We start from the raw sequence: 10,000 nt of genomic DNA, 5'->3' as shown, positions 1-10,000 counted from the left end.
CCCACCCACGACGCCGACAACGCCCGAGACCACACGCCTCGGGGGAGGGCCGCAGCAGGCCCGGGAAGCGAGGCGCACCCGGTTGGGGGGGGCCGCGCGCCGACCCGATGCGGAAGAGCGGGCCGGGACAAGACGAGACGCCGGGCGAGGCAGGCGGCCAAGCGGGGAGGGGGGGCGCCGGGGGACACCTCCGGCGCGGCCGACCGCCACCAGGACGCACGCGGGGGTCTCACCGCCAGCAGCCTCCGAGCACGGAGGCGGCCCCGCGTGGCACCTGGAGCGGCCGACCAGGCCCCTTCAGCGATCCCTGCGGCTCCCCCACCGCCACGCCCAGTCGCACGCGGCCAGAGCCCCCGGAACCCGCTTTTCCCCCCACACGCACCGCAAGGCCGACCCAAACCCTCCGGGCGCCCACCGGGCCGCCACCGACCTGGCCCCGAAGGCGCGCGCCGTGGGTACGCGGACACCGGGCCAACCAGCGTGGCCGGCGGCGGCGACGCCCCCAGAAGGCGGAGCCGGGTTCGGGCCCAGACGGGGCGGCCAACAGCATAAAAGCCGGTGAGCCGCTCGGGGAAGAGAGGATCGGCAGGCGGCGGACAGGGAAAAGGAGCACAAGGCAGGCAAGGAGCCAGGGGGCCACGGAGACAAGGGCACGGGGAACCCGCAGGGGGCTAACTCGGGCAAGCAACCCTCAGGCACGGCCGGGCCACCAGGAAAACACGGCCACGGGATCCCACCGCCACAGACACGAGGGCGGTCCCGCGGCGCCCCGCCTGGGACGCCGAACGGCCCTTGGGCAGCCCACCGAGCAACCCCCTCACGAGCCCCGGGTCCCACCACCGGCGGCCCCGAAGCAACCTCAGCCACAAGCCCAACACCAGGGGCCACATGTCGCCCGTTTCTCGTCCGTCCCGGACCCGGTCCCGCTCCGGGAGACCGGCGCGCCGCCCCGTGGGGACGGCTCGCTCCCCAAGGACCAGGCGGCCCCACACCCCGCGCCACGCGAACGCGGTCATCGGCAGCGGTCGCGGCTCGGCACGGGAGCGGGCGGAGAGCCGGCTCACAGCGGGGAGCGGCGTCGCGCGCCAGACGGAGTGCCACGCGCACCCGCCGCTCGCAGCAGCCTTCCCATCCGCTAGGACGTCGGGCCCGGCCCAGCGGGATCCTCCCCCAACTCGGAAGGGGGAGGCGCGGGCCACAGTAGACGACGAGCCGCGCGCTCGGCCCCCACCGCGGGGTCCGGCGGAACCCTCACTGTCCCCCCACCTCATCCCGTCGAGGCGGGGACAGCGGAGGAGGAGGGTTCTCTGCAGGCGAGTCGCTACGGCAGCGCTACCACAACACAGAGAGAGGCGGCGGGCCGGGGGATCCGGTACCCCAAGGCACACCTCTCGGATCGCTAGAGAAGGCTTTCTCACCGAGGGTGGGTCACGCTCCCCACCCGCCAGTCGCCCCTCGTCGGGCCCGCAGAGGCACTCAGGGACGCCTGGGGAAGGGAGGGGGCCTGCGGCGCGAGAAGAAACCTGCGGCAACCTTGAGCGTTTGCGGTCAGGGCAGGGGCCCGGCCGGCGCGCGTGCGCACAGCCCCCAAGGCCCCCCGCCGTCCACCCACCTCCTTTCTGTGAGGCAAGGCGCCTCCAGTTAACCCACACACGACCGATCGGAGGCAGAACGGCAGCCCCTCGGCGGCCGGCCGGCGCACGCGTGGCCGGCCCGAGCCCACCGCAACCGCTCACACGGCCCGCGCTCACCCGCCAGAGGGGAGCACGGGACGTGCGCTCGCCAGACCAGGCGGCGCCCTTCCCCGCGTGGGAGGGGCGCGTCTCACTCAACCGCCTCGACCCGCACAGCCAACGCGCTCCCTCAGGACCCACGCGCGGACACCACGGCGGCGACCGGAGGAGGGGGCGCTGGGGGCGGGAGCGACACACCACCGCTCGGCCTCGGGCACCTGAGAGACAGCCCGGGGCGCTCCAGGAGCACCGCAAAGGCCCAGGCGGAGCCAGCGCTCGTGCAATACCCGAGAGGGCAGCACGGCGGGCCAGCGGGACAGCACCCCCACCGCCGCGGAGGGGGGCGGCCCACGAGGCGACGACCACAAGAGGCGAAAGCGAGGGGTGCCTGCTGCGTCAGAGGACCCCCGCCGACCCACGCCGGACGCCACGAGGCAGGCGGCGGGGTCGGGACAGCGAGGTCGGGCCGGGTTCCGCACCCCAGTGCCTCCCAACGCACCGCCCACAGGCGGGGATGGGAGACGGGGGAAACCCCGCGGGCGGGACGAGAAGAACGGGTCTCATTCACCACGAATGCCCGCCCCTCGCCCGTCGCGGCTCGGTCCCGGCCCGGGAGAGCGTGACATCACCACATCGATCAGGGAAAGCATCCCCGGAGCAGGGTCGGCCGGCCAGCCACAGCCTCCCCAGAGGCCAGCGAGCAGATCAGCCTGGCCATCCCCAGCCCCAGGACAGGGGCGGCAGACAACCCGGCAGAGACGAGGAATGCCTGACACGCACGGCACGGAGCCAGCGGGAGTGGGGTTGTCACGGCCGCCCCAGGTGCCCGCAGCGGGGAGCGCACGGTGGCACGGTAAGCCCGCGCCACCTTCCCCGCCGCCCCCAGGTGGGTCAGAGACCCGGACCCAAGGCGGCACCGGGAGCTGGGACGCTCGGATGCATGAGAGACCGGGCACACGGGCCCCAGCAGGCGGCTCAAGCACGAGCAGGGCCGGCTAGCCGGGTCACCGGGAGGCCGAAGACCCGCGACGCATCCAAGAGACCCAACCTCTCCAGCGACAGGTCGCCAGAGGACAGCGTGTCAGCAATAACCCGGTGGCCCAAAATGCCGGCTCGGAGTGAAACATATACCTCCCCAGGAGACAGGAGGTCGAGTCACCGACCACGCCGCCGGCCCAGGGAACCCGCGACACGGGCATCTGTCCCCAAAATCGCCACCATCGCAGCCAGACACGGAGCACCCAGGGCCCTCTGGTCGACCCCAGGACACACGCCGGAGCAGCGCCGGGCCAGGGACGTCCTCCCGGCCACCCGTGCCACGCAGGGGCCGGCCCGAGTCTCCAGAGCGAGACTCGGAAGCGTTTTCGGCCGTCCCCTCGTACGACCGGGACACACGAGGGACCGAAGGCCGGCCAGGTGTGACCTCTCGGGCCGCACGCGCGCTCAGGGAGCGCTCTCCGACTCCCCACGGGGACTTGCAAACAACAGGTCACGGCAGAGGGACCGCTCCCCGGCACCCGGGGGACGAGGCAGGACGGTCCCCGGCTCCCCACGGGGACTTGGAGAAAAAATTCGGCCGCTGCCTCAGACGGCCAGGATGCGCGCGGGCCCGCGACCGGGCCGGGAAGGGTGTCCCCAGCCTCCCGCCCCAAGCCCGGTGGGTCCCCGCGGGTCGCGGGTCAGGCCTCGGGAGCCGCGGCGTGCTGGTCGACCAACCCCGGCAGCCCCACACCCGGCTCTGGCCCGAAAGCGCAGCGACAACCTCTCCCCACATAAGCCTGCACGCCTGAGCTCTGACTCACAAGTGACGCGCCAGAGCTCTGGCGCGACCGGGACAGCCCGGCTGACGACCGCGGTCTTTCCGGAGCTCTGCCTAGCTCACAGCGGGGACGGTCCCCTCCCTCGGCAGCTGCCACCGCAGCTCCGGAAGCCAAGGGAACGATATAAAAGCGGCCGCCAGATGGAGTCCGACAACCGTCGCGAACGTCACCAAGACAGATCCGGATGGCAGGCCGGCCCGCGGACCGCAAAACCGAAACCGTGAGTCGAGAGACGCTATCCCGAGGCCGAAAACGCAGCCCCTGTACCCCAACCCCACAGAAACGGTCCCCAAACCCTGTCTCTGCATGGACCGCGACACAGTCAGAAGACAACCCACGGCGTGTGGATGTTCGGAGAGGCATCTCGGTGGGAGAAACAACAAGCAAGGACTCGGTCGCGGGTCGTTGAGGACACAGGGAGACACAGAATGCGTAGGCTCTTCCTGAATCCAGACAGAGAAGGAGGGAGGGAGGGAGGGAGGGAGGGAGGGAGGGCGGGCGGGCGGGCGGGCAGGCAGGCAGGAAAACATAAAGAAGGAAACAGAGAAAGAAAGAAAGGAAGGAAAACCTAAAGGAGAGAAAGGAAGAAAAGAGAAGAGAAGAGAAGACAAATATCAATATAAGTACTTACATTTGTATATAGGTATAACATATAAAACTACATTAAAATAGAAAAAAATTTATATGCATACACATGAATAAACAGATAAAAATGAATAAATAAAAAATAAGGTAACATAACATAAGCAAATAGGCCAGGCGCGGTGGCTGACGCCTGTGATCCCAGCACTTTCAGAGGCTGGGGGAGAGAGAGAGAAAAAAAAATGAAAGAAAGAAAGAAAGAAAGAAAGAAAGAAAGAAAGAGAGAGAGAGAAAGAGAGAGAGAAAGAAAGAAAGACAGAAAGAAAGAAGAAAGAGAGAGAGAGAGGGAGAAAGACAGCGAGAAAGAAAGGCGAGAGAAGAAAGAAAAAAAAAAGAAAGAGGAAAGACAGGAAGAAAGACAAAGCAAGAAAGCAAGATAACAAGACAGCAAGAAAGCACGACAGAAAGAGAGAAAGAGACAGAAAGAAAAAGCAAGAAAGCAGCAGAGAGAGAGAGAGAGAGAGAGCGCGCGAGCGCGAGCGAGCGAGCGAGCAATCGAGAGAGAGAGAGAGAGAGAGAGAGAGAGAGAGAGAGAGGAGGAGGAGGCGGCGAGGCGAGGCGAGGCGAGGCGAGGCGAGGCGAGGCGAGGCGAATCTACCTGCTTTCACTACATGTGGGGAGAATCAGGAAAGCCCCCACTAACAACAAGGCCTGAAGTGGAGCTGCCATCTCTGAAATCCGAGCAGAAGAGTCCACACGGGTTAAAGACACGAAGAAAGTCAGGGAAACAACTGCTCAAAGAGAAGAACAATCTGGCCCAGCCAGGGTCTGTCTCCTGAAGTTGTGTGGGCAACGAGGGAGTGGGACGGAGGGAGGGAGTGGGACGGAGGGAGGGAGGGAGGGAGGGCCTCCGAGGCTCGTGTCAAACAATAAATGATAATAAAATAAAAGGAAGTTAAAAAAAAAAATTGCGCATCATTCGTAGCATCACTGACGCCTCGAAAGGCGAGAGGCATGTGTTTATGTCACTGTGGGACTGTTTTCTTTTTTCTTTTTTTTTCTTCTTCCCTCTTTTCCCGGAAACTCACTTTTTAATTATTTCATTTTCCTTTTCTTTTTTTTTTTTAATTTTTAATTTTACTTTCATTTTTACTTTTATTTTTAATTGTTTGAGAGGTTGTCTCCCTCTCTCGCCCAGGCTGGTGTACAGTGGCGCGATCTCGGCTCACTGCAACCTCCGCCTCCCAGGTTCAAGTGATTCTCCTGCCTCAGCTCGGCCTCCCGAGTAGCTGAGATTACAGACGCGCACGACCATGCCCGGCTAATTTTTGGTATTTTGACTAGAGACGGACGGGGTTTCACCATACTGGCCCTGCTGGTCTGACCACCTCGTGATCCAGCGATCCACCACCCTCGGCGTCCCAAAGTGCTGGGATGACAGGCTTGAGCCACCGCGCCGGGCCTAGTTATTCCTTTTATTTTATTTCAAATTTTTAATTGTACGTATGCATGTATGCATGTATGTATGTATGTATGCATGCATGCATGCATGTATCTATCCTTTTTTTTTTTTTTTTTTGAGACGGACAGAGAGAGACAGTGAGAAACAGAGAGAGAGAGAGAGAGAGAGAGAGAGAGAGAGAGACAGACAGACAGAGAGAGAGAGAGAGAAACAGACGGGGGGGAAGAGAGAGAGAGAGAGAGAGAGAGAGAGAGAGAGAGAGACCAACAGACAGAAGGACAGGCAGAGAAAGAGAGTAAGACAGAAGACAGACACAGGGACACAGGGAGAGAGACAAGCGGGGGGGGGGGAGAGAGAGAGAGAGAGAGAGAGAGAGCTCCCAGACATCACGAAGCCGTTTCAATGACATATTCTCTCTGGTCTTTGTCTGGGGATATTCAGTTTTTCACCGTAGGCCTCAAGGGCTCCCAGATGTCCCTTTGGAATCTCTACAAAGAGAGTGTCTCCAACCTGCCTAATCAAAAGAAAGGTGTAACTCTTTAGGATGAGTCCACACATCGCAAAGCAGTTTCTCAAATACATTCTTTCTATTTTTCATCTGGGAATATTCGGTGATTCACCATAGGCCTAAAGGGACTCCCAAAAATCCATTCAGAGAGACTGCCCAAAAAAAGTGTTTCTAACCTGATGAATCCAAAGAATGGTGTATCGCTAAGAGATCAATCTACGCATCACAAATCAATGTGACAGATAGCCTCTCTCTGGTTTTAATCTGTGGATAGTCTGTTTTCCAACGTAGGCCTCAATGGGTTTCCAAATGTCCCCTCACAGATTCTACGGAAAGCGTGTTTCCAACCTCCTGGTTCAAAAGAATTATCCGTTCGAGGTGAATCCACACGTCAAAAAGCAGTTTCACCAGCAGCAGTTTTTCTCCTTTTCCTCTGGGGATGTTCACTTTCACCAGGAGCCACAAAGGGCTCCCAAATGTCCCTTCGAAGATTCTGCAAAGAACTGCTTCCAATCGGCCGCGTGCAGCGGCTCACGCCTGTCATCCCAGCATTTTGGGAGGCAGAGGCGGGTGGATCACCTGAGGTCAGGAGTTCGAGACCAGCCTGGCCAAAACGGTGAAACCCCATCTCTACCAAGAACACAAAAAATTTGCCGGGCTTGGTAGCGGGTGCCTGTAATCCCAACTACTTGGGAGGCTGAGGCAGGAGAATCCCTTCAACTGGAAGGCAGAGGTTGCAGTGAGCCGAGATGGTGTCACTGCACTCCAGCCTGGGGGACAGAGTGAGAGTCTGTCTTAAAAAAAATAAAAATATTAAGAAAAAAATACTACTACAACAACAACAACAACAACAACAACAACAACAACAACAACAGCAACAACAACAAAATGCTTCCAATCTGCTGAATCAACAGAAAGGTTTAACTCAGTAAGAGGAATCTACACATCGCTAAAAAGCAGTTTTACAGATAGCTTCTTGTTAGTTTTTATCTACAGTTTCCTGGTTTTCACCCTAGGCCTCGAATAGCTCCCAAATGTCCTTTTGCAGATTCTACAAAAGGGCCGCTTCCAACCTGGTATATCAAAAGAAAGGTTTCACTCTGTGAGATGAATCCACACACGACAAAGCAGTTTCAGAGACAGCTTCTTTCTAGTTTTTATTTGGGGATATTCGGTTTTTCACACTAGGCCTCAGTGGGCTCCCAAAGGTATACTCGCGGATTCTACAGAAAGAGTGCTTCAAACCTCCTCAATCAAAAATTAGTTGTAATTCGGTGCCATGAATCCACACATCACAAAGCAGTATCATAGAGAGCTTCTTTCTATTTCTCTGGTGGGGATACTCGGTTTTTCACAACAGGCCCCAATGGGCTCCCAAATGTCCATTCTGCTTCCAAACTGCTGAATCCAAAGGCAGTTTTAACTCGGTATGATGAATCCACACGTCACAAAGCTGTTTCATGAAGACCTTCTCTCTCGTTTTTATCTGAAAACATAAGATTTTTTCACCATACGACACAAGGGTCTCCGAAATGTACACAGAGAGATTCAACCAAAAAACCCTTCCAACCTGCTGAGTAAAAAGAAAGGTTTAACTCTGCGAGACGAATACACACACGACAAAAGCAGTTTCACAGAGAAAGGTGTTTTTTTTGTTTGTTTGTTTGCTTGCTTGCTTGCTTGCTTGCTTGCTTGCTTGCTTTTTGGTTTGTTTTCTTGGTTTTTTTTTTTTTTTTTTTGGAGACGCACTTCCGCTCTTGTTGCTCAGACTGGAGCGCAATGGCGCCATCTCGCCTCACTGCGACCTCCGCCTCCCAGGTTCAAGCAATTCTCCTGCCTCCGTTTCCCTTCCCGAGTAGCTGGGATTACAGGCATGTGCCACCACGCCCGGCTAATTTTGTATTTTCAGTAGAGACGGGGTTTCTCCATGTGGGTCAGTCTTGTCTCGAACTGCCGACCTCAGGTGATCTGCCAGCCTCGGCCTCCCAAAGTGCTGGGATGACAGGCGTGAGCCACCGCGCCCGTACAATTGTATTGTATCGTATTGTATTGTATTTACATTGATTGATTGATTGATTCATTGATTGATGCTGCCTGATCAAAGGTCACTCAGGCCCAGTCGTCAAAGTGGCGATTTCCTAGGCAACAAGGAAGGGGGGAGCTTGGAGGTGGGGGCGGGGGCGGTGGAGAAGACACAGTTGCCCCAGGCTGTGCGCAGGCGGCCTGAGCTTCCTTCCTCTGTTGAGGCCTCCATTTTCAGAGTAACAGTGGCCGCTAGGTGATGCCCGACGTCTGCCAATGAGACTGTCAGCCCGGAATGAATTGGGATCGCCTGGAGGGTGAGGCGGGAGGGGGAAGGATGGAGGCCCCCACAGCACAGTGGGTCACCGCGCCCTTCCAGGCGATCCCCACAACTAATCGACCAGGGCCCCTGGGGGCACACAGCCTAAGACCCCAGCCATCGGATCATCTGGAACTTCTGTCCGAAGACGAGAGACGAGAGACCGACTGGAAATTCTCTCGGTCAAGGTCCAAACCTAAAAGAATCACTGACACAGACACCAGGACTAACTAAGACAATTTGTAAAAGTTTCCGTGTTTTGGGTGAATCCGCGTATTTCTGGATCACAAAATTACTGATTTTGAACATTGCGGTTTTTCTACTCCTTACGTGTACGGTCCTGTGATAGACAGACCAGGGGACTCCTCAGCTCAGAGTCCATGAGGCCAGAAGCTGACATCCTAAATTTCTATGTAGAATGAATTTCAGCAAGCCAGCCAAACACTCTGCCGTAAAACTGTCCGGAAGACAAGCGGTGGTGTTTCGGGGGCGGACTGGGGGGGGAGGGGGGGGGGAGCCGGGTGCGGTACGCTCACGCCTGTCATCCCCGCACTTTGGGAGGCCGAGGGCAGGCGGATCCCTCGAGATGGTGGCCATTGCACTCCAGCGTGGGCAACAAGAGCGAAAACTCCGTCCAAAACAAGAACAACAACAGAAACGTTAAGTGCCGTCTGCTGTTATTTTTGCTTCCCACCCCGAGAAGAACAGAATACAGCTGTTGTCTCCCTGCCCGCCTGCCTGCCTGCCTGCCTGCCTGCCTGCCTGTCTGCGTGCCTGTCTGTCTGTCTGTCTGTCTGTCTGTCTGTCTGTCTGTGACAGGGTCTCGCTCTGTCTTTCGCCCAGACTGGAGTGCAGTGACACCATTGTGGCTCACTGCAGCCTCAACTTCCCCGGGGTTAGGGGATTCTTCTAAGGGATCCTACGGCCTCGGCCTCCCAAAGTGTTGGGGTTACAGGCGTGAGCCATCAGCACCCGGCCTGAGTTCATACATCTGGTCTCACTACGCCTTAACCACACGCCCGTGAAGCACTCAAGTCAAGAGAGAGTCGGCAAGAGACTTTCAGCATTCTCTCCCAAAACCAGTGAGGTGGATGGCGGCCCTGTGTTTCCCAAGCTCCTGTGGTTTTAGGTGGCCACGCGTAGAGGATAGATAGATTTCAAATGTTTCCAGAGAGGCGCAAGCCACAGTCATTCAGGACATCCGAGCGCGAGATGGGGTTTCTGACAGCGACTTAAGGGCCAGGGAGGGCCAGAGTCTGCCGGGGCCCTCGTTCCAGTGCTGGGGCCGATGGAACCCAAGGCTGAGGGAGCCAGCAGTCCGCACAGAGAGAGCTCCAGCCCTAGGCCCCACCGTGCAGACCGACTCAGAAGGAAGAGAGTCCCTCATCCTACATACGTCACATCCCTCCACTGAACTTGGGAGCGGATCCGTTTTCCAAACATGAGGTGACTCTCGGTTCGAAATGGATCACAAGGGGCCGGGCTTTCCAGAGTCGGCATGATAAAGAAGTCATTCTGTGGCACAGAACGAGGTGTGGCTCTTATCTAGACTCC

The sequence above is a fragment of the Macaca fascicularis genome, chromosome 10, assembly GCF_037993035.2.
Source record: "Macaca fascicularis isolate 582-1 chromosome 10, T2T-MFA8v1.1".
Classification (NCBI taxonomy): Eukaryota; Metazoa; Chordata; class Mammalia; order Primates; family Cercopithecidae; genus Macaca; species Macaca fascicularis.
The sequence above is the reverse complement of the archived record's forward strand: the minus strand, read 5'-3'. Positions refer to the sequence as shown.